The sequence below is a fragment of the Ipomoea nil genome, unplaced genomic scaffold (genome assembly GCF_001879475.1).
Source record: "Ipomoea nil cultivar Tokyo-kokei standard unplaced genomic scaffold, Asagao_1.1 scaffold2280, whole genome shotgun sequence".
Classification (NCBI taxonomy): domain Eukaryota; kingdom Viridiplantae; phylum Streptophyta; class Magnoliopsida; order Solanales; family Convolvulaceae; genus Ipomoea; species Ipomoea nil.
In genome coordinates this window covers 154,931-181,605 of record NW_017618708.1, presented here as the reverse complement: position 1 = coordinate 181,605, position 26,675 = coordinate 154,931, and positions in this window count along the sequence as shown.

Here is a 26,675-nt window from a genome sequence, read left to right as displayed (position 1 = left end):
GATTAAATTGAAGAATATTTTTGAAGTATTTAAATCCCAAGAACCACTTCAGAGCTGATCAAAGAAGCCACTCTACACAAAACTGAGACCCAGATATTCCCAAGAAACGTGAGAAAACCAGAGGAATATCAGATGAAGTTTGGGTACTCATTTGCATGAAGTTGAAGCTCTACCAACGGCTAGCTTATCTCTTCTGACACTTTGCCAGAAGATAAGATAAGATCTCGGACAAAAGATACAAGAATTCAAAAATGAGATCATCTCTTTCCAACGGGAAAATTCTCATTACAGCTATAAAATGATGAAGATATGAAGACTTGAAGAGGGGGAACAAAAGAGCAAGATATACGAAATAGAGCATAAGAAAGCAAAGAGCAAAAATCTCATTTGGTACAGAGCATACCAAAAGAAATCTTCAAGTGAGAGAAAAGAAAAAGAACTCAGAGAGCTTCAAAGAGAAATATTCTGAGAGTTCAAAAAGCAGAGCTAAACAGAGCATAAAAATCAAGTGTTTTACTTGATACTTTCAAAGAGAGAAAAACACTCAGAGCGTTCAAGAGAAATCTTTCCAAGAGTGTTTCATCTTCATCAAAGAGACTAAGCGCATCATTGAAGATCAACTACAGAGTCTCGAAGTTGGAAGCAAGACAAAACTTGTTTTGGAGCAAAACAAGAAAAGGGAGGAAAGTAGCACGGAGCTGTGAAATCCTGGATTGTCACACGGAGCTGTGAGATCCGAAGCAGCAGTATCGGAGGCACTGGGCGTGATTAGTGCGGGCTTTGTGATCAAAGCACTAGATCACGGGATACGTTTCTGCCAGAGTGTGGAAGACGGGGGGGAAGTAACGCGGAGTCGTGAAATCCTGGGATAGTAGCGCAACGACGTGAAACCCGAAGCAGCAGTGTGGTGTCACTGGGCGTGATTAGTGCGGGCTTGGTGATCAAAGTACTAGATCACGGAAATTCATTGTATCTTGGAACCAAGAAGTGGTGGATATAGTGAATTGCTCTTGGAGATAAGAGCAAGTGGAGTAGGAGGATTACACCACCTCCGAACCACTATAATTGTCTTGTGTTCTTTACTGCTTTCTTTACTTACTGCTCTTTACTTGCTTCACACGAGATATAACTCACACAATCTCACACACACTTTATCTTTATTTATTTCCGCTGTGCACCATACTCTAACAATCTAGTTAAGAGTTTTGGTTTATCTCTGGCTTAGCAATTGTTGTGCTATGCGAAAAAGTTTGAAAGTCTATTAACCCCCCCCCCCCCCCCTCTCTAGACTTTCACCTTACCTCTTTTGGGACCAATAAGGAGAAATAATGTAGCCAGACTTTTGAGCTTCTCCAGAAATCATATTGGCATGGAGGTTAGCTTATCTAGTGACAGAGTGTGGTGCATGACATGTTTCTATGGATTTCCAGAGAGGAGTAGGAGGAGGGATTCATGGAATTTACTGAGTACGTTGGGTAGTCGATCCTCACTTTCTTGGGTTGTGATAGGGAATTTTAATGATTTGTTATTTCAGCATGAGAAAAGGGGGGGGGGGGGGGGGGTAATGCGCATCCAGAAAGTCTCCTTCGCGGCTTTGGGGAGACTATTGATGAGTGTGGATTGGTACAGTTGCCTATGAGTGGTCACCGGTTTACATGGAAGAAATGGGAGGGTACTGATAACTAGATTGAGGAAAAGTTAGATAAAGTGCTTGCCTCAGCACGATGGACTGGCGTGAATGGTGGTGCGGGGGTGGAAAATCTATTAACTCGTACTTCAAATCACTCGCCCCTCTTTCTTAATTTAAATGCAAATTGCATGCAATATGGGAGGAGACCGAGGGGTTTTCGGTTCAAGATGGCTTGGCTACTCGATAATGGCTATAGGGAGGTGGTTCAGACCGCCTGGCGAGAGGGGAGGAGTGAGGGGTTGCTGAATTGTCAGCAGTAGTATGGTTTTAGTTTAATGCGATGGGGAGGTGAGCATTGGAGTATATTTGGGGACAGAATTAAGCAGCTGCGTAAGGAACAGGGAGCTATAAGGAATCGGAGGGATCCGGCTGCCTTGGCCGAGTTCCAACGGTTGAATGACCAGTTGTGGCAGTTGGAAGCTCAGGAGGATGTTTTTTTGGAGACAACAAGCGAAACAACATTGGCTCCGTGGCGCAAATGCCAATACAAAGTTCTACCACAGGTATGCTACTACGCGGAAAGAAAAAAAAGAAATCTATTCCACGATTAATGAATGATGCAAGTGTGTGGGTGGAGGGGGATATGAATGCTATTATTGTTGATTATTTTAGATCTATCTTTTTCTCAAATAATAATGTGTGTGAGGACCCCTTGTTTGATAATATTGGCCCACGTGTGACGCGTGAGCAGAATGATATGCTGTTGCAACCGTTTAAATCTGATGAGGTGAAATCTACATTCTTTGCCATGTTTCCTGATAAAGCACCGAGCCCGGGTGGGATGAATCCGGGTTTTTATCAACACTTTTGGGATGTGGTAGGGGGAGATATGTCTGCATTTACTACTAATTGTTTAAATACTTGTTCTTTCCCGGAAGGATTGAATGATACGAATGTGGTTTTGATCCCGAAAAAGAATGTGCCTGAGACAGTCTCATATATGAGGCCTATTGTGTTAGCTAATGTTTTGTACAGAGTCATGGCCAAGATGATAGCTAACAGAATGAAACTGCTTATGGGGGACCTAATCTCGGAATCCCAAAGTGCTTTTATTCCAGGAAGGCTTATTACTGATAATATTCTTAGAGCAGCTGAGGTGGGTCATTATTTGAGTAGAAAGCATTGTGGTTTGACAGGATGGGGTGCTCTGTAATTAGATATGGCGAAAGCATATGATAGAATGGAGTGGTCGTTCCTACAGAAAATGCTTGTGGTTCTGGATTTTGATGACCGATGGGTCAAACTGATAATGTTATGTGTAACTACAGTCACATATAAATTATGGTGAATGGCGCCCCTAGTGGTCAGGTTATGCCTACTCGTGGCCTCAGGCAAGGTGATCCCCTATCTCCCTATTTATTTAGCATCTGTGCGGAGGGATTATCTGTGTTACTCCAGAAGGCCCAGAACGTGGGGGCAATACACGGATGCAGAGTTGCGAGAGGAGCCCCACTATTTCTCACCTGTTCTTTGCAGATGATAGTCTGTTGTTCTTTAAAGCGAATGTTCAGGAGGCTGGTGTAATTAAGAAGTGCCTCATAAGGTATGAAAAATTGTCTAGTCAGATGGTTAATTTTCATAAGTCAAGTATCTGTTTTAGTAGGAACACCCGAGAGGATGATATGGTGGTTGTGGCGGGTTGCCTAGAGGTGGTGCAGGCTCCCAACTTTGGTAAATATCTTGGGCTACCTTCTTTTGTGGGGAGAAACAAGAGGGTTGTTTTCTCTTATGTGGAAGATAAGATCAGACAAAGGATAGGTTCTTGGAATAAAAAACTGTTATCTCAGGTGGGTAAGGAAGTACTTTTGAAAAGTGTGGCTCAATCAATACCTACATTTTCCCTGAGTATTTTTTGAATACCTAAAACTGTTTGTTTATCTATTGAAAGAACTATGAACAGATATTGGTGGGGTAATGGCACAGGGAAGGGAATTCATTGGAAGGCATGGGACAGACTGTGTATTCTTGAAAAGTTTGGGGGATTGGGATTTAAGGATCTCTGTGCGTTTAATTTGGCAATGCTAGGTAAGCAGGCTTGGCATTTTCTAACCAGCCCTAACTCGCTAGCTACAAAAGTTTATAAGGCACGCTATTACCCCAACACATCTTTTATTGATTCCACGATGGGGGGTTCTCCAAGACATAGTTGGCGTAGTATTATGGCATCGCATGAGCTGGTTTGTTTAGGTGTGCGGAGAAGGTTTGGTAATGGTAAAACAACGCTGATCTGGGGGCATCCCTGGCTACCAGATGACCCCAGCCCTCTTGTCCAAACAATAATGCCTGAGCAGTTGAGGAATAGTGTAGTGGCAAGCTTGATTGACCCGCAAACGAGTTCTTGGGATCCTTATATTTTAGCAGATCTTTTTACCCCTGAAGATGTTTCACGTATCTCTAAGATCCCTATTAGCCAAGATTAAGACGACTCATGGTATTGGCGGGGAGACCCAAAAGTATGCTACACGGTTAAGAATGCCTATAGGCATATTATGGGTGATTATGAACATGACCCGGGAACTTTTGATAGATGGGTTACGTTATGGAAAACGAAGGTCCCTCCCAAGTGGAAGACGTTTTTATGGAGAGTTTTATGTGATATTCTACCAACTACTACTAATTTGCTTATAAAGAGGGTAGAGGTGGATCCTACATGCCCAATGTGTGGGTTGGCAAATGAGAATGTTATGCATGCTTTACTATTTTGTGATTATTCTAGACTTGTGTGGAATATTTCGCAGCTACCGGTCACAAATATTGTGTCCAACTCTTTTTCCACATGGCTTATGGGTGTTTTGGCTACTTTCACAGAAGAGGACTGTGGACTCACGATTGCTGTTCTATGATTCTTGTGGGCTGCCCGGAATACCGCATTGTGGGATGGGGGCGCTGACATAGCGGTTACAGGCCTGACATAGCGTCCCGCTCCCTTCCATGTATCACAGTTAATAAGAATTTGAACCATAATAATAAGTTAAAATCCGAAAGTACCTTATTCCTTATGTCTTAAACAAGACCATTGTTATCACTTCTGAATTATGCATAAATAAGTGATCAACATCAACCATAACAAAATCAAAACCTGAATAGATATCTAAGAGTATCATCAACCTGATGTGCCATCAAACATAAATCCATACATGTATGGCAGAGTTAACCGTTATACAAGGACTTTACCAGTAAGCCCATTCTTCCAACATGGCCAATGAAGGTCATGGGCGTCAATCCCTTAGTCAACGGATCCGTGATCATAAGATCGGTGCCAATATGCACTATTGATACTCTTTTGATTTTGTACCTTCTCCTTAACAAACAGAAATTTCAAATCCATGTGCTTGGCACAACTAGTATATCTGTCGTTCTTTGAGAAGAACATAGCTGCCGTATTATCACAATGAATCCTCAATGGTTTGGCTATAGTGTCGACAATGCCCAAACCATAAATGAAATTACGTAGCCATGATGATTGAATTGTAGCCTCAAAGCATGCTACAAATTCTGTCTTTATAGTGGAAGTAGCAATGACAGGCTCCTTCACACTCATCCAAGATATTGCTCCATGAGCAAGTGGAAAAATATATCCAAATGTGGATTTTCTGGTATCCAAACATCAAGCATAGTCTGAATCCGAATAACCTATAAACCTCCAGGTTATTCGTTCCTTTTTATAGGTGAGCATGTGGTCCTTAGTGCCTTGTAAGTATCACAAGACCCTCTTTTTGCAGTTTTCCAGTTTATATCTTTCTAAAACTTTGTTAATGTGAGTCTTCTAGGATGAACCTAAAATCCCATGTGATCTATCACAGAATATTTCTATTCCAATCACATATGAAGTCTCACCCATATCGTTTATTTCAAAGTTCTTAGAAAGATATTCCTTAACATCACGCAACATCCCTTTATTATTAGTAGTAAGAAGAATGTCGTCAACATGTAATACTAGGATTACAAACTTGCTTCCATTAAACCTTTATGTAGTGGTGGGGAATATCCCGACCGACATAGCTTTACCCCGACCGAGCTGCCTTTGTCTTTTCCTCTTTGTCTTTGCAGGTAACAGGTCGGGTTTCGTGTGAAGAACTCGGTCGGGGTCCGACCGGGAGTTGCCCGAGCGATAGTGTCGACCACCGAGCGGTAGCCCTTTGGCGAGAGAGCTGACAAAGGACACGTGGCGGCTCTTTACGACGACAGATAGGGCACCCGGGAGGATGACACGTGGTGGCTACGTGGAGAGCATGCCGAACGACCGGATTTGTGTCTCCGGTGCAGCGGCTATAAATACCCACAGAAGCTACAGTGTGGGGGACTTTTGGACGATCGATAGGTTGTTACTAGAGAATCCCGACCGCAGTCAGTCGGCACTCAGAGCAACCAAGTAGATTGTACTTAGGGCCTTTACCGCGATCAATAAAGATATTTACTTGCTTTAATTGGTCTCGGGTTTATTTTATTATTGCTTACGTAGAATTAGCAGTATCATGTAGATACACCGATCAATAGTGATCTCTACAAAACCAAATGACAATTTCAAGTACCATTGTTTAGAGGCATGTTTTAATCCATAGATCGACTTCTTCAATCTACATACCAGATTTTCATTTCCTGTGGCCATGAAGCCTTGCGGCTAATCCATGTATACTTCCTCTTTTAATTTATCATTCAGAAATGCAATTTTAACAACCATTTGGCGGAGCTCAAGAACAGAATGAGCCACCAAAGCTAAAATAATTCTCAAGGAGAATTATTATCCTGTATGATTTGGTTAAATGAGACCGGAAAATGCTCAAGTCACTTTCATGCTCAAGTGCATAAACAATATAGCCATCAGGAATGACTGATCTTTTCTATCTAGTAGATCTCCTTAATGCCACTTCCTGCTGAGATTGCACGTGATCATCATCTTGAGTTTCAACCTCATCTTCATTTACAATAGCTTCCTCATGTGGAATTGGAGCATCTAGTTGTTGTTGTTCCAAAGTATTTCCATAAGGCTACACTGCAGCAATAGGAACAACAACAGGAAAAAGGATTACTTGATGAATCTGGATCCATCAATGACTCCTTAATCTCAACATTACGAGCTCCCACACTCCTACGGACTTCGCCATTTTAAATGAAGCGAGCATCACCAGACTCAACAATCCTCGTACTTATGATTAGGACAATAAACATGTACCCTTTAGACCTTTCTGGATATCCAATGAAATAACCACTAATGGTTATGGATTCCAATTTATTTTCATGTGGATTATATATCTTCACTAGATTTCCTTCTTGTCCACAGTTCATAAGGTGTTTTAAAAACAACCTTACTAGGAACCCTATTGAGTAAGTATGTTGTTGTCTTTAATGCATATATCCACAATGAAACAAGCAATGTATAGTTATTGACCTTACTCCTAACCATTTCCCTTTAGAGTATGATTTCACCTTTCTTCCACACCATTTTGTTGTGGTGTGCCTAGCATTGTGTATTATGCACAAATGCCCTTAGAGTCGAGGAATTTCTTTAAATGAGCCGAGAATTTGCCCAACTTTTGATGTTTTCCCATAATACTCATCACCTTTATATGATCTAATTGTCTTTACCTTTCTATTTAAATGACTCTCAACTTCAAATATGAATGTGTCTAGGACATCCGCAGACTGAGATCTTTCACACAGTAAATAGAGGTAACAGTACCCAGAATGATCATCAATAAAGGTAATAAAGTATTTATCACCGCCCCAAGACGGAACATCAAAAAAAGACCACAGATATCTGTATGTATTAAATAAATCAAGTAATCAAGGGCTTCTTGTGGCTGAGTGTACTGATACATGTCTGACTTGCTTTACCTTTATGCAATCGACACATGCACCATTCCAGTCAGTAAAATCCAATTGAGATTCCAACTTTAATAAATCTCAATATACTTTCTTTGGATATATGACTAAGCCTTTTATGCCACAAGTCAGTTGAAGATTCTTTTGGTGCACTCCTTTTAACTAGGGGTGTCAAAGTGGGCCGAAGCCCGCAGGTTAGGGCCGTAAGAAATTAGGCTCGCGAAAATGCGGGCCTAATGGGCATGGCTCGTGGAGGACCAGAGCCCGCGCGGGTTGCGGGCCAGACCATATTTAAAAAATAAATAAATAAATAATATATATAATATCTTTTTTTTTAAAAAAAAAATTATATATATAATATCTTAATTCTTAGGCAGTGTGTAGATCTGACTATCTAAGAGTACGCAGAAGAGGAGAAATCCAATAATTCAATAATCCTCCGCCAATTCTTAATTCAATAATTCCTAGAGTACGTAGTTCTTTGGTTCTCCCGTCTACATCCGTCTCCAACTCTATCAAACAATTACTAAAACTAAATCATCAATTCATACATATTTATGAATTACTAAATCGCCTCCAAGTCCAGCAAACATACATATTTATATATGTATTATACACAAACGGGAACTGTAGAGGGAAAATCTGAAGCCGAGAGAGAAATGGAGTGTGATGTTGAACCCTAGCTTTGATCACCCTTCTAGAGTTATGCTCAACACGTGGTATCAATCCGGGAGATTTGGACGAGGTTTATGAATTTTATGGAAGTTTCCGACGCATTGAGGTGTATCTTACACCGTGAGAATGCGAAAGAACGGCCTAAATAATGCCATATTTTAAGCGATTTTAACATATTTATATACTATTTAATGTTTTTTTTAAAATTTAAGTGATGGCCCGCGGGCTAGCCCGCATGGGGCGGGCTTGGGCTGTATAGTTCCAAGCCCGCGAGTTTCGCGGGCCGGCCCGCTAAAGCCCGCCAGATAAAAAGCCCGCGGTGGGGTGGGCCTAATGAGGCGGGCCGGCCCGCATTGACACCCCTACTTTTAACACAAACATCACATTAAACAAGGATTTAACAAAGTCATCATTATGATTGAAACAGTATAGTGTATCCAACTAAACACCAGAACCATAAAGGTTTTTGTTGATACGAACATTTGTCTCCAATCTTAAAGTAAAAACCCAATGTTTCTAACCTAGCTGTTGAAACAAGATTTCTAGAACAATTTGGAACATACAGACAATTCTCAAGATCAAGGCAAAAACCTGTATCCAGCTTAATTCTGTAAGTTAATATACCTTTAATTCTAGCTTTCATCATGTTTCCCATGAAAAGACACTTTTCATTTTTCCTATGAGGTTGAAACATTAAAAAAAAAAAACTTGCTTAATGTTATAAACATGTGTTGCAGCACCAGTGTCTAACCACCAAGTATTAGAAAGAACCTTAACAAGATTGTATTCAAAGCATACTGAAACTGAATGTATACTTTTATTTCCATCCAAGCTTTCCTCTTCAAGCATTCAGCCTTCTTGTGCCCAGGTTTGTTACAGAATATCATTTCTGCACTTTATGAACATCACCTTGCACCTTCATAGGACGCTTGACCTTCTTTTCTTAAACTTGCTGCTATTACTACTGACATTAGAACTGTCACCATTATAGCATGATCCGATAGTGTTCACTGCGAACATTTATCTCACATATCAATTGCTTTGAGTAATAAACCTTTATTCAGACTATAATTTATAGACCTTAAGTTTGTATTTAAATTCGCCTTTGGGTCAAATTTAAATACAATGTCAATTTACCGACATGCATCATTCACACATACTTGAATGAGACTATTCATCGAGTTTCATATATAGGTCATCTTTGGACATGCACTACATATTAACAAAACAAGAATCATAATCTCCTAAATTGTCATTAATCACATGTCTTATCTACCTTTGGGCAACCACTAGAACCATGTGTTAATGATCACAAATGTCTATCAATCCTTTAGTGTCATTCAATGATGCAAAATTCATGTGTATAATAAACATTTGTAAACATAAATAATTATTTAGCTATTACCTTGAGTGGACCACTTTGGTGACTAACGCACTCGCCTTATGCTAATAATTTATTTATGTAAATAAACCTTAATTTATGTTGTAACATAAACATAAATGATTATTTAGCTATTACCATGAGTGGGCCGCTTTGGCGACTAACACACTCACCTTATGCTAATAAATCATTTATGTAGGTAAACCTTAATTTACATATATGTTGTAAACATAAACATAAATGATTATTTAACTATTATCTTGAGTGGGCCGCTTTGACGACTAACACACTCGCCTTATGCTAATAAACCATTTATAAACATATATATAAATTAATAGTGATATAACCTCCAGCCATAATTGATCCCAAATGAGCCTATAATTTAAAGCAAGCACTTAAAACCTTAAATAAACCAAATAGGCCCAAATATAAGTCCAAATTAAATGAGCCTAAAATTTAAAGCGAGTCTGTAATGCCTTAAATAACCCAAATAGACTCAATTTAATTTGTCCAACAAAAAACCTAGCTGCTACCTTCAACATATTCATAGGCAGCTAGTCAAATAACCCTTAATTTATATGTCGTTCTCTTATAACATATAATTCACAATTTGATAGAGACAAACCATATAACATATGAATCATATACCGTATGAACACAGTACAACTAACATATATATATATATATATATATATATATATATATATATATATATATATATATATGTTTCTTGATTCCATATGATTCAATTGTAGAATATATATACATTATACATTACCGTATATACATACCAACCATATATGTTTGATGTTCAATAACAAGTAATACGGTTCTCTTATCCACAAGCATATATATATATATATATATATATATATATATATATATATATATATATATATATATTGTACAGTACGTACACAGCAACATATATATTTGATGGCAATAGAAAACCAAAAAAAATTAAAAAAATATATATATGCACTAATAACATCAATAGTTATGCTGTGCAACCGAATGCACCACGCGCATGGTGCATACGATGCAAAACAACGTTTGACTAAAAACGCGCGTCCCACTTAAAAAAAAAAAATTAGGTTCGATTCTCGGCAATAGCATTATTGTGGATATATAGTTATGAATTTCTAGATATATAGTTATGAATTTCTAGATATATAGTTATGAATTTATGGATATTTAGTTCATTCATTGTGGATATTTAGTTCATTCATTGTAGATATTTACTTCATTCATTCACTGTGGATATATAGTTATGAATTTATGGATATATAGTTATGAATCTCTGGATATATAGTTATGAATTTCTGGATATTTAGTTCATTCATTGTGGATATTTAGTTCAATCATTGTGGATATTTAGTTCATTCATTGAGGATTTTTACTTCATTCATTCACTGTGGATATATAGTTATGAATTTGTGGATATATAATTATGAATTTATGGATATATAGTTATGAATTTATGGATACATAAAAATGCTATTGCCGGGAATCGAACCTAATTTCTTCTTTAAGTGGGACGCGCGTTTTTTAACCTAAACGACGTCGTTTTGCATCGAATGCACCATGCGCATGGTGCATTCGGTTGCACAGCATAATTTGCGCTAATAACATAGCAATACACAGTACATATTTAGCTTGATTCCATCATGAACAAAACACAAACATAGGGTTTTAATTCCAATGATTACAATTGTATATATATGAATTGCGTATATACATTAACATAGGGTACGTATACACCAAATTGATTCAAAGAAACAGTATGTAACCCTACGTAAATAGTATGAATTCATTAACATACTTTCATCCATATAAATTCATCATTGACGAACTGGCGAATTGATTCTAAATCAACAAACCCACAATTAATTAAACTTTATAATTAAAAATCCCCAAATATCAAGAATTCTAATTTTAGTGATTAATCTATTTACAAGCAGGCTCTGATACCAAATGTTAAATAATCCATTATGCGCTATAACTTGAATGCGGAAGCACAATTAACAATGATCGCATGTAAATCAAATCAATCAACTAAACAATGTTCATGATCATGGATTTTTAATTAAACAGAAAAGATAGAATTTACTTGGTTCCATTGAAGATGTAACAATTGAATGAATCAAGAATATAATGTTTCACCTCTCTGATTCGTATACCTTAATCACCTCCTGATGATACGGAGAATAAAAAACTTAGAGATTTGAAACCGTTAAGATTCCTAGAGTTTTCCTGGGTATTTATAGATGTGATGAGAAACCATCTTTCAAGAGGAATGAGGAACCTCCTTTAGGAATGTGACCTCCTTTTAGGAATAGAAGTCCCTTTAGGAATGTAAAACCCATAACCTTATCTATTATACATCTTTTAACCCTTATTATATGTTGGAAATTTATATAGTAATGGAGATTAATGTTTCAGATAAACTACCATGAAAACTTAAATAATATTTTGAGTTGTGGAGTTGTAAATATTATTTTAGTTTGGTAGAAAGTTAATTAAAATACTGGGAGAAATGTATATAGTTAATATGCTTGAGAGTATATAGCTATATGCTTGTGATATATAGCTAATATGCTTGAGAGTTATAGCTAATATGCTTGTGATATATAGCTAATATGCTTGAGAGTTATAGCTAATATGCTTGAGAGTATTAATGCATGTTTGGATATTTTCATGCGTAAGGTTTTGGGGCATTTTGAAGCTATATGCTTCAATACTACACTTAACGTGCTTGGAATATGCTCTTCTATTTATGCATTTTGAAGCTATATGCTTCAAAATTACACTTAACATGCTTGGTATATGTAGCTGTATGCTTGAGATTATTGAACTACATATATGGATATTATTTATATTTATTCTTTGCATGTTTTCATGCGTAAGGAATATATAAAAATATATATATGTATATAATTTTGCATACAATTACTGACTCAATATAATTTTATTATTTCTCCAGTGATAGATATATCAATCAGGATATATCTTATCTTATGGAAGTTGAGTTTTAGATCACAGCAACTTCCATGTAACTTCTCCAAACAGATATATTTTTCATCTATAAATATATTGGAGAAAATCTGAAAGGGACATGCAATTTTTACAGGCAATTTACATGCATATTTTACAAGCAATTATTTTGCAGGAAACCAAGATACTTCACAGGCTTACATCTCTACTGGGAATTCTCAAATAACGCAACTTGAGAATTTCATTCATCTTCTTGTATCCCATAAGATTAAATCTTGAACCTTGTTGCTTTTATAGAGGGAGATTTAAAGCTTATATGAAAGTGATTACACGCCTGAAGATATCAAATGATCCAGTTTTTGTTCCCTGTTGTATTTTGTATTATTGTTGTATCTCAAATGTATTACAGATTACAAGCACTTTTTCCAACAATCTATAAGCTTTAAAATTTATAAACTTGTGATCATTGGTCTTGCCTTGAAAGTTTTGAAGGCAAGATGTCAGGCATGGAAGAATAAGTTCTCATCACGGTAATATTTACGGAATGAGATTCTGAATTTGTTGATGAGAGGATGACAGAAATCACTTTTGGGTTTGTCATTGTTTATTGTACAAGAAGATTTTCGTGCGGTTTTGTATGGTGTTCATGGCATGCTATGTACATGTTGTACATGTGGTTTGAATATATTCTATGAAGTTTCATTTTTGTTTTCACTCAAAATCATGGGCATATCAAATTATGCCAAGATGATTAGTGAGATGTGAAAATGATTTTATATAAATAAATCATTTTATTAGCTATGATTTATTTGGAATGAGAAGAGATGTTCTCTCCATGGTAGGGTGAGTGGTTTTAGCGCATCAAAGGTCGAAAGCGATGGATTATCAAGGTAGATACATGTTACAGGATGAGATCGGTACAGTATCTTTTATATCTTTGTCTCGACCTTGGCAGATACGTAAGTTTTACGGGTTAAGTTCTGGATTATGTCTAGAAGATATGCATGAGATTCTTTTGAATTTTGCATAACCTGTTAAATACAAGGATATGTTTATGCATGTATATAAATATTTTTTATATTGAGACTCTGTCTCGATTGCATGCATAGTATACAAGGTACATGTATAATATGTTGGATCTTGAGGTGCTGTAAATCTGCCAAATTTGAATTAATTTGGTGTTATCACTTTTTTGTTTTCTTATGCATGGTTACAATGTTTAATGATTGTAAGTTGGAAATAATTTCAATGTTATGCATGGAACTATTGATTATTTAAGCACACAGATGATTTTTATCCTTGTGAAAGCTTTTGAAATATTATGTTATTAATATTTTTGATAAAGCCATAAATGCCTTTGAAATGCTCTGTTATATTTCTTATGAAAGCATGTAGAAATTTTTATGCATGAAGTATGCATAATGAAATTCATAAAATTTATGAATGCCTTTAACACAAAGTTTCTCATATTGAGAATGTGTTAAAATTTTGAAAGCCAAAAAGTTTACTAGTTTATCTAGTATGGATGGCAGTTAGCAGTGAAAAGAAAGTTTAAATTTAAATCAAGGATTATGATTTAAGTTGCTATGATTCTTCAGTTTAGAAGAAACATGAAAAGTTAAAAGCTTAACATCAAAATGGTTTATTCTCCAAAGTTGATGTTCTGTGAATGGAGGAGGTTTATTCTCTAAAGTTGATGATGTCTTAAATGGAGGAGGTTGAATTTTTATTTTAAGAAGTCCTCACTGCTAATAAGTTCAACATGATGATTGAAATTCTTGGTTGTAGAATTTGCAGGATATAAATATTTAATTAGGAACCTATTAAGTGGGTTCCGGTTAAAATCAATTAAATATTTTATTTCATCAGTTCATTAATAGGATATTAAAATTATATCTATCATCATGTTCAGTTGGCTAAGTGGATGAGATTAAAAGGAATTTTGATATACTTGAGTAAAACCATTAATTATGGTTTAGTATATTTAACAGAAATTTTCATCCGGAAAAGATATTCTAATGCCAGTTGAATGTGTAATCATGAAACTTGTTCGTCATTTAGTAGATGGATATTTCTACTTGGAGAAGGTGTTGTTTTATGGGTTCTAAAAGCAAAGTTTCTTTTTTCAACTACGGCATCTGAATTTCTTGTGTTGGCTTTGACATGAAAGAATTTTATTGGCTAAGGAATTTAATTATTTAGATTCCGGTTTGGCCAAAACCGATGTCACCAGTTTAGTACATTATGACAACGCTACTACACTGACCATATCATATAAACAAGTGTTTATAATGGCAAGTGAAGGCACATGGGCTTGAGATTTAGCTATGTGGAAAATCCTATGTAATAGTGTTCTAGCACTGGACTTGGTACAGTCCCGATTTTAACGGATCCGTTTGCAAGAGTCCTTGCAAGGGACATGGTTCATCGGAAGGGATACGGAAAGCCTAAATTAAAATTTCAAGTGAAGGAAAGCTCAACTCACGTCTAAGTTATTACGTTAGACCTTGAGTTCAATGTAGATGAGTACTTCATTTTGTGATTTGCAAGCATCAAAAGTTTAATTAAAATTGTATCCAAAGATAAGGTGATGCTTGGTTCTGCATCGTTGTAGGGATGAGTTTTTACTCTTAACTGATCTTTTGAAAAAATGCAAGATGCAGTGCATGAGATAAAAGATTAGCCTCTGTGAGCATGAAGTGTGGCCGCTTCAAACAAGTTTGGGCTTTACTTGGTACGTGCTCATTAAAGGATACGGACACATGGCCATAATAGTGTCAAGTTACAGTGAGTTGTAATGACTGTAAAACTTGTGTGTGTTATATCTACGTTTCTTCAAAGAGACTGCGTGATTCAAGGTCCGTCCATCACTGCAATCCGAATTAATGTAACGCATATAATACTATGTGAAAGTTCAATCTCTAAGACACTTTCATTTATGCATGAGTTTTGGATTTATCTTGGTAAAGTATTAATCTTTACTATATAAATGGAGGAGGATTGTTGGAAATTTATATAGTAATGGAGATTAATGTTTCAGATGAACTACCATGAAAGCTTAAATAATATTTTGAGTTGTGGAGTTGTAAATATTATTTTAGTTTGGTAGAAAGTTAATTAAAATACTGGGAGAAATGTATATAGTTAATATGCTTGAGAGTATATAGCTATATGCTTGGTATTATATAGCTAATATGCTTGAGAGTTATAGCTAATATGCTTGAGAGTATTAATGCATGTTTGGATATTTTCATGCGTAAGGTTTTGGGGCATTTTGAAGCTATATGCTTCAATACTACACTGAACGTGCTTGGAATATGCTCTTCTATTTATGCATTTTGAAGCTATATGCTTCAAAATTACACTTAACATGCTTGGTATATGTAGCTGTATGTTTGAGATTATTGAACTACATATATGGATATTATTTATATTTATTCTTTGCATGTTTTCATGCGTAAGGAATATATAAAAATATATATATGTATATAATTTTGCATACAATTACTGACTCAAAATAATTTTATTATTTCTCCAGTGATAGATATATCAATCAGGATATATCTTATCTTATGGAAGTTGAGTTTTAAATCACAGCAACTTCCATGTAACTTCTCCAAACAGATATATTTTTCATCTATAAATATATTGGAGAAACATTTGAAAGGGACATGCAATTTTTACAGGCAATTTACATACATATTTTACAAGCAATTATTTTGCAGGAAACCAAGATATTTCACAGGCTTACATCTCTACAGGGAATTCTCAAACAAAGCAACTTGAGAATTTCATTCATCTTCTTGTATCCCATAAGATTAAATCTTGAACCTTGTTGCTTTTATAGAGAGAGATTTAAAGCTTATAGGAAAGTGATTACACGCTTGAAGATATCAAATGATCCAGTTTTTGTTCCCTGTTGTATTCTGTATTATTGTTGTATCTCAAATGTATTACAGATTACAAGCACTTTTTCCAACATTATAAACTTAAATTTTAACAGAATGAGAGGAATGGAATTTCACCCAGTAATTCTGTCTTTACACATCACTAATCATCAACGTGAGTACCTTGTAGAATTACAATCTTTATTATATAAATCATTGTTAGGAAATAATTAATTCTAACATAGAGTTATAAATATTATTTTATAGTTTGGTAGAAAGTAATTTGGGAAATACGAATTGATGTACAATTTGTTAATAACGAATTAATGTACAACTCGTTACTTACGAATAAATGTACAATTCGTTAATCAAACGAATCGGTGGTTTTGATTGTATCAAATCATTGAATAAAAATTCATTGGCGTTTTGTATAATTTGTTGGTTAACGAATCGATGGTTTCGTTTGATGAATTCTGCCTTGCCGCATGTTTGCAAAATTCGGCCTTGCAATTACAATTGTTAATCCGGCCTAGAAATAACAATTTGTTAAACTTTCAATTCGTTGGCTTTGTTTATTGCTACACTCGTGTATGTATATATATTACGGAGTACTTATTTATTTATTGTGTGACATGCAATAATAAATATAATATATATATATATATATATATATATATATATATATATATATATTTACTTTATAAATCCGCATGCAGTGCATGTACCTACGAAGGTACATATCTTATGAAAATAAAGTTCAAGTAATTATTATTTTTTCATGTCTGATATATCATTTTAGATATATTTTATGGAAGTTGAATTTTAAACTACCTGCAGTAACTTCCATGTAACATCACCTAACCATCAAAATATTTTATATAAATATTTGGAGAGACATCTAAAAGATACAGAAAAGTTAACAGGCAATTGATAGGCAATCAACCTGCAGTAAACCAAGATATTTCACAGGCTTGCAATTCTACAAGAAATTCTCAAAAAAAAAAAGCAACTTGAATCACCTTCTTGTATCCCATAAGATTAAATCTTGAACCTTGTTGCTTTTATAGAGGGAGATTTAAACCTTATAGAAAAATGATTACACGCCTGAAAATATCAAATGATCCCATTTTTGTTCCCTATTGTCTGTATTTTTGTTATATCTCAAATGAATTACAGAATACAAGCACATTTTTCCAACAATTTCATATTTCAGTTTCAACACATACAACTTCTGAAAGTTATATTCTATTGAGTATTTACTGAAATTTTGAGCTTGTATGTTCTAAGTGTCATATATGAACTTCATTCATATATATTCTGCTATATGATTTTGTTCCCGTCTTGCTTTAATCCATAAATTTTGCATTAATTAGTAACTACACTCCAAACAAGCATAGTTCTGCAGAAATTTTCAGTCTGCCCAGTTAGAGAAAATCATTCCAAAAAATACTTCCGGACTTCCTTGTCTCATATTGATCATTTGTTTTCCCCAAATATTACCCTTTCTATGAGTTTAGCCATTTTGGGTTAAGTTTCTTGACTTAGTCTTAAACTTCGAAAGAACCCCACGGGACAAGACTTATTTTTACTACTTGAGTGAATTTGATGATTAGGATATTTTATTATACACGATGGAAAAATAACTAGTGATCATCCAATTTAAAGAGTGCAAGAAGTGAGGGAGTGGCGTGAGTTCCAATTCTCATACTTGGGGCAGATTAGGAAAATGTAGGGTCTTAGTGAGATAGATGAGCAAGAATTAAGTCTTGACATGTGCCTCATGATGAGAGTCATTAAGGGACAATTTTCTCAAATGGCTAATGTGATTGAGGGCTTGAATGGTCGAATGGAGAGAGTGGAGGGAGATAGGAGACCAAATCATCAAAAAGAATGTCAAAATGACAGGGTGAATGTGAGAGCTAATGAGAGAAGGGATGAAGGCAGTACAAGTGAGGGAGATAAGGGAGAATAATATGATAGGAGAAGAAGAAGTAATAATAGAGGATATATGAGGGATAGAGATGAGGAAAATGATGGCATTGGGAACATTAACGCACCTGTTCCTAACTTTACGGGTAAGAGAGATCCTGAAGCTTATTTAGAATGGGAGAGGAAGGTAGATAGAATTTTTGATTGTCATAACTACTCTGGAAGAAAAAAAAAAAAAAAAAAAAAAAAAAAAACTTAAGATGGTGATACTAGAATTTAGTGATTTTGCTACTCTTTGGTGGGATAAAGAGGTGTTGGATAGGAGAAGGAATGGGGATGGAGAGGTAAGGAGTTGGAGAGAAATGAAGGTGTTGATGAGAAAGAAATGGGTCCCTACTTCATACCAACAAGAATTACATCAACAATTACAAGAACTGGTACAAGACAGAATGTATGTAGCTGAGTATGACCATGAGGAGTAGAAACTCTTGACAAAGCATGGAATTATAGAAGATCCTGAAACTACTATTTCTAGGTTTATCAAGGTGTTGAATTGGGACATCCAAGATGAAATTGAAAAATCTACTTGGATTATGAAGTGGTGGTTAAAAAGGTCATCCAAGTAGGATAAAAAAATAAGGGCTCAGAACTGGAGGTCAAGCAAAGAAGTGAAAAGATACTTCAAGCCTAAAGGAGAAGTAAGCAAGTCTATTCACAAGGACAAGGGCAAGGTCGATATTTCTACCAACCGGACTAGCAACACCAAATATTTCAAATGCCAAGGTAGAGACCACATAGCTAAAGATTGTCCTAACAAAAGAAATGCGATTTTGCTTGATTCAGGGGAATTTGAGACTGATCCAGAATCTGAGGAGGAATCTAGAGCTCCTAGTGGAAGTGAAGATGAAATTCAAAGTCCTGCTGAAGGAGATATGTTGATGGTGAGATGATTGTTGAACTTGCAAGATAAAGGTGAAGAAGAGCAAAGAGAAAACATATTTCACACTAGATGTCACATTCATAGCAAAGTGTGTAAGCTTATAATTGACGGGGGTAGTTGTACTAATGTAGCTAGTATTGAACTAGTTACAAAGCTAGGATTGAATGCTATTGAGCACCCTATGCCATACTCTCTACAATGGCTAAAGAAAAATGGAGAAATCAAGATTGACAAGCAGGTGTTAGATCCACTCTCCATTAGAAGGTATACCAATGAGATTTTATTTGACGTAGTCCCCATGCAAGCTGCACATGTGCTTTTAGGAGGCTTTGGCTGTAATAACCCAAAATTTCATTTTATAAATCTGGTATTAAGAAATTCCAAAACAGCCTTTTTCACTCCATTAAAAATTTTCACGATCAATCGGTGCTTGAATTAAATATTTTCGTCACATTTTAAATTAATTCGACACCAAAATTTATTCTATTTTGAAAATTCATAAATTTCGGGTACTTCGCGTACCAAGATTTTAATCGAGAAATTTATCTGAGTGAGACCAGGAGTATTCGAAAGATTTTTAAACAAGGGTTCATCTAAATAGCTTTTTGAGAAAATTCATTTTCAACCCCAAAGTATTTAAAATAGCATTTCTAGCCTATGGTTTATGTTGCATGGTGGACTACTAGACATCCAAAATCCCTTTCCTCATTCATCTTCTAGCTTATGAAATTACTCCTTTGCCATCAACCAATCATTGATGATCAACCTAGGGTTTTGGACCCTATATATAAACTCCATTATTCCATCTTGATTCCCTGATCTCTTTCTTGGCCTTTCCACACATTTTGTCTGCCATGAAAAGGGGAGAAAACAACATCACAGTAAGCCCATCTCCTTCTTCAATCCAAGCTTTCATTTCTCTTCTAGTTTCTTTTAATCTTTGAGACTCCAGGCTAAGGTTGTATGGTGTTTGGGAAGTATAGGTGGTGAAGGAGGCACAAGCTAGATAGAGAGGAAGAAGAGATCCAAGCTAGAAGAAAGTCTACAAGAGGTATAACCCCATGGATTCCTCTTTAAAATTTGGCTCTATGAAGCCTTAGCTTTGAGTAGAAATGAGTAGAAACTATAAGATTTTGTTGTGTTTATGCTTAGAAGTGGTTTAGCATTTGTTTGTGAGTTGTTGAGATTGTTTTGGACTTGTTTGGATTGGTTTTTGCAAATGGAAAACCTTCTGGTGCACAACACAGTGTGCACCAGATCAGAGTCACGGCCCATCAGGAGGGCCGCCGGCTAGAGCTGTGGTGGCACAGGACTAGGGCACGGCCTCAGAGGAGGGCCGCCGCCTAGTCCCGGTGGAGTAACGGGATACAAGGGGCGGACCATGAGGAGTCCCTGACTTTGATTCTGAGGAGAATCTGTGTGTAGTGGCCGGGCCCTTGTGGCTCAGCTACGTGTCGTTTCAGGCCGAGTGTTACGGGCCCTTGTAGCTCGGCTCTTCGGGACCGTCTTAACGCACGTTTTGGCCTTGATTTCGTTGAATTTGGATTAAAAATGAGTATGTTATGAAGGTTTTAGTGGAGATTTGCTATACAGAGTATATGTTTGCTAATTCACTGTGTATGAAAAATTATTTGACTAAGTGATCTGATGATGTTTTTATTGAGTAAAGAAGCATGATCATTTGAGAATATGTTTTATTATGAAAGCATGACTAGATTCTGATATTTGATCAAGGTGAAATGAAGCACATTTTGTTTATAGAATGAATAGAATTTGCTAAGTTGCAAACCGAGCATGATGTTATATTCTTGAGTACTTCATGGTATTTTATACATGATTTAGAAGCATGTTATAGAGCATTTTGGCATTTCACATATGTCATATTTCAAAAATGCATAAGGGCCAACGTGAGCCCGAGAATTATTTTCGAAAATCATGAGCATGTGTATAGCATTCTTTGATGCATTTGAGAAGTGGAAAAGTTGTTGCATGCATAAGATTGATGCATGAGAGATATATTATGTATTATCTATATTGGTGAGGTTTCGGAGGATATCGTTTGGACTATGTCCTCTTGGGAGATATTTATGGACATTGCGGTCCCAGTGTATGTAACGCGGCGTATTCCCACATTACGAGGTTGGAAACTGTCCGCCAGGCTTAGAATCCTGGTAGGGGGTGTGCACACTGAAAGTTCGATACCTGATTCCACAGCGCGCAAACCACGAGATTGGTTCCGTAGACGGTAGAAGATATTGGGTCAGACTTACGCCGTTCCCAATGGGGCAACTCACGCTACGGTGAAACCCTGAGCCGTCTACAAGCGAAAAGAGAAAGAAAGTGACTAGATACTCAAGAGAAAGAAAGCGAGTCTAGATAGACTCAAGAGAAAGAAAGTGAGTAGATACTCAAGAGAAAGAAAGAGAGTCTAGATAGACTCCAGAGAAAGAAAGTGAGTAGATACTCAAGAGAAAGAACGTGAGTAGAGACTCACTAGACCTCCACAGAAAGTACTCTATTTTTACAACGAGTGTACATGAGTATATATATATGCATGAGTATATTGTTGCACGAGATTGCATATATGTATGCGTATATTGTTGCACGAGATTGCATATGAGTATGAGTATATCGTTGCACGAGATTGCATATGAGTATGAGTATATTGTTGCACGAAATTGCATTCGAGTAAAGTATCGCATGAGATTACATAATGTGAATGTTGATTTATAATCGTTTGTGGTATTAGAAGTCTTGTTTATTGAATTATGAGTTGAGATTAGGAAAGCATGATTATACCCGTTATATGGTTTATTAGCATGATCCTATCTGTACGTGTGGATTGTTTGATAAGTTATTTGAGAAAATATAATGTTGTGAACCTAAGTGAATAGTCTTATGTATATGAGCATGCTAGTTGATATTATAGGGTGCAAGCATCTAGAAAGTGCATGATAAATCTAAAGATGTATATGAGATGAGTTTGTTGTATACCTGTGAAATCAAATGTTTTCAAAGTATACTCTATAGTACTTTACAGGGTTGAGTGTGGTTATACTTAGCTTCGTGCTAACGGGTGTTTTTCCTATTTGTCTATTTGTTGCTTGCAAAACCCCTTTCAGGTGGACCCAACAGTGTGACGAGGTCGAGTTAGATTAGTCTCGTAGATAGAGATATCTAAACTCTAGTTTTATTGTTGATCTTTGTTATGAATTTAGACTTATTTTGATATTATGGTTTCGCGGATGATGTAGACTATTGGGGTGATGTTTTTCCCCCTTATGTTTCGATTTTTATGATGGATGCCAGACTTTTACTTTATTTCTAGTTTTACCCCTTAGCCTTTGCAATCACCACGGAGTGGTGGTTGTGGCAGTGACACTCCCACTAATTATTTATTAGTTATTTCCGCTGCTTAGTGTTGTTAATGACTGTTTAGAGTCATAATTAAGAGTTAGAAAAGTGGGGTGTTACATTGGCAATTCGACAAGAAGACCATCCTTGAAGGTTTTAGTAATAGATACTCATGTATACATGAAGGAAAGAAAGTAAATTCATGATGATTAGAAAAAAAAAAAAAACAAAAGAAAAAAAAGAAAAAAAGAAAAAGAAGAAAAGAATGAAAAGAAAGAAAGTGAGCAAAACAAAGAGAGAAGACAAAAATCAAACATATTCTACAAAAGAAAAAAAAAATTGAGAGACCTATTGATGCCGGACAGTCTATATTTCTTATGCTTTACAAAGGGTCTGTCCTTGAAGTAGAGAACCTTGAGCATTTACCTAAGGCTATTTCTTCTTTGATGCAGGTTTTTGATGATGTATTTCCAGAAGAGATTCCTAGTAGGTTACCTCCTAGGAGAGGAATAGAACACCAAATAGACTTGATATCTAAGGCTTCTATTCAAAATAAACCTGCTTACATATGAAGCCTCGAAAAAACTAAAGAAATTCATAAACACTTGGCTGGGTTGATGGAAAAAGGACAAATAAGGGAGAGCTTAACTCCAAGTGTTGTACCAGTATTGCCGGTGCCCAAAAAGGATGTGTCATATATGGAGGATGTGCGTAGACTGCCGATCTATAAACAAGATTAATATAAAGTACCACTTTCCCATTCCTCGTTTAGATGACATGTTAGACGAGCTACATAGTGCATGCATATTTTCTAAAATTGATTTGAGGTCTGGGTACAATCAAATTAGGATTAATGAGGGGGATGAATGAAAAACTGCATTCAAGACCAAACAAGGTATATATGAATGACTAGTTATGCCATTTGGACTCACTAATGCACCTAGTACTTTCATGTGTTTGATGAACCATGTGTTTAACGATTTTATTGACAAAAGTGTTGTAGTATATTTCAGTGATATACTAATATACAACAAAAGCTTTGAAGAGCATGTTCAACATTTACATGATATTTTTTTCTGTTTTAAAAACTAATAAACTATATGTAATTTTTTTTAAAAAAAATGTGAGTTTTGCACCTCATTTGTACATTTTCTTGACTTTTTGCCAATGAAAATGAAGCAGACCAAAGTCCAAGCTATTAGCGAATGATCAAAGCCAATGGTAGTTAGTGAGGTGCGTAGCTAACTGAGGTGAAAGATTTTAAAAAGATAGCCGATTGCTGCACCACTAACTGAGGAGATTAAGAAAAATTTTGATTTTCAATGGGGTGAAAAACAAGACTTAGCTTTTAACATATTGAAAGAAAAATTAAGCTCTTCACCTGTTCATGCCTTGCCTAACTTTGAGGCAACTTTTGATCAAATTGGATTGAGATGCTTCGGGAGTTGGAATTGGAGCTGTCCTAATGCAAGGTAGAGGTGGCCACGGGTCAGTTCAAGGTCAAACCAACCCTGAATCCGCCCGGAAAAAAGTGGGCATGGGCCTCACTGGGCCTGAATCGGACTTAGCTTGAACCGGAACCGCCTTGTTAAGGGCCGGTTCAGGTCTTTTTAAAAAAAATTCGAGGCCCAGCATGGAACCGGCCCATGGCCCAGGCACAGGCACGAGCCCGGCCCAGACCCGGGCAAACACAGCCATGGCAGCAAAGCATGCCAGCTTTGCTTCCATGGCTAAATGCCTAAAATTCTAAAAAAAAAAAAAATAGTAAGTTTGATTGTGGCAGCTAGACTTATTACTTACTACTCATCCCTGCAACGTGCAATGGCCAAATATATTTGGCTGTTGGCATGTAGCCTCTGTCGGAGGCTAGACTAGGCTTGGCCTCCAGTAGAGGCTACTCCTGTTCTCGCCTCTCGACCAGTGCAACAGATAAATTTTTTTGTTTTTCTTCTTTTTATTTACCATTTTACCCTATAAATACTCTTATCCAATTTATTTTTATCACACAAAAATTCTTAATCCGACACTTTCTTACTTCTACTCACAACAATTCTCCATAAATTAAAAGCAAACCCAATTTAAAAATATTTTATAAATTTTTAATTTATCATCTAACATAATTTAGTGAGTAAAAATCAAATGAACTTTATAAACTATACTATATTTTATAATATTTATAAGTTATCAAATAATATTAAGTCAATAAGTCTTATATAAAGTTTTAATAGTACAAGACTACAAGTTCAAATGTATTTTACGTCATTTATAAATTTTAATTTAGTAGAAAATCATGTTAACTTTAAATTTTGAGATTAATAACAAAAATATTAATTTTAGAAAAGTGTGTGACTGTGTGTAATGTGTATATATACATTAATTTTTATTAATGTATTTAGAGGTTGTAGTAGCTTAATTGGAAAGAACTTAAATTTGTAACCCCAGGCCTAGGCCCGGAACCGGCCCTGAATACTATGGGCCGGTCCCGAGCTGTACTGACCGAGGCCCAAGATTGAACCGGGCCCGACCCAGACCCAGACTTTGGCCAACTCTAATGCAAGGTGGCAAGCCTATTGCATATTTTAGTGAAAAACTAAACGGGGCTACTCTTAATTACCTGACATATGACAAAGAGTTATTTGCTCTTTTTAGAGCTTTGGAACACTAGGAACATTACTTAAGGCCTAAAGAGTTTGTAATCCATACTGACAATGAATCTTTGAAGTATTTAAATGGGTTGAATACATTGAATCTTTTCCATATGTTATTCAATATAAGCATGGTAAAGATAATGTAGTGGTTGATGCTTTGTCTCGTAGATATTCTTTATTGACAACTATGCATGCTAGATTTTTAGGATTTGAGCATTTAAAGGAGTTATGTAACACCCCCTAATTTTTTAAAACATTTAAAGGTTATGAAATAAAGACGAATCTATCATTAACTACCCAAACAGAGCAGAAGCTAAGCAAGAGAGTCGGGGTGCTATGCCACATCTAGGTTTGAGAACCTAGATGCACAGGCTAAACTAACTAAACAAGTATAATCCATGAATCAATATTCAAATACAATTCAAGGCACACAGGCCATCTAACTAATACTACAGCTATCTAAGCTAAATCCATGAGTCCAACTAGCGCGCTCCGATGTTACTGGTCAGTACCTAAAAAATATATGGTGTAACAACCATCAGCGAATAATGCTGTAACTCACTCCCACGCATTGAGTACAATATAGGTAGATATAAGAAAACCATTTTGAGACTGAGGAATACATATATAGTCCTAAACAACTCTAGCTTTAAAACCAGAATCAAGACTCGAGACACGGCAACAGACTGGACACCATAAAACAACATAAGGGTACTAGCATGCAACCTAAAACCACAAGGTAGGACAGTAACAAGACTCGGCAACAAACAAGACATTAGTAAGGCTTAACAACAATAACAGACAGTAACAACACACATGTCCATGTTCCAACCTTATACCAAGTTCCAACATTTACTCCTCTCCATCCTTATATCAGTTCCAACATGTACTCCCAGGCCACCCTTATCTCGCCTCCCTTATTCCTGCGGAGCACGCATGCTCCCCGCCGACATACCACCAACAAAACCACTGATCTGATAGCTCCGTAGTACCATTAACACATGATCTGTGCCTATAGCACAATAATCAAGGGGTCAGTGCCTCTAGCACAATTATATAGCACCGCAGCGCTAATAACTTGATATATGCCTTTAGCAAACTAATCAAGGGGGGTCTGTGCCTATAGCACAATGACCGAGCACTCGTTGTGCTAAACCGCCAACAAATCTTTTCCACCAATCACATCTCTTTTCTCATAATGGACAAATCAAGCACAACAACCAATGCTCAATGATAACAGCAAACATCAACACTCAAACAACAATAGTAGTCAAACAACAATCAAAGTTCAACGACATCAATAGTCAAAGCTCAACGACCACAATAACCACGACACACAACTCTTAAAACGGTA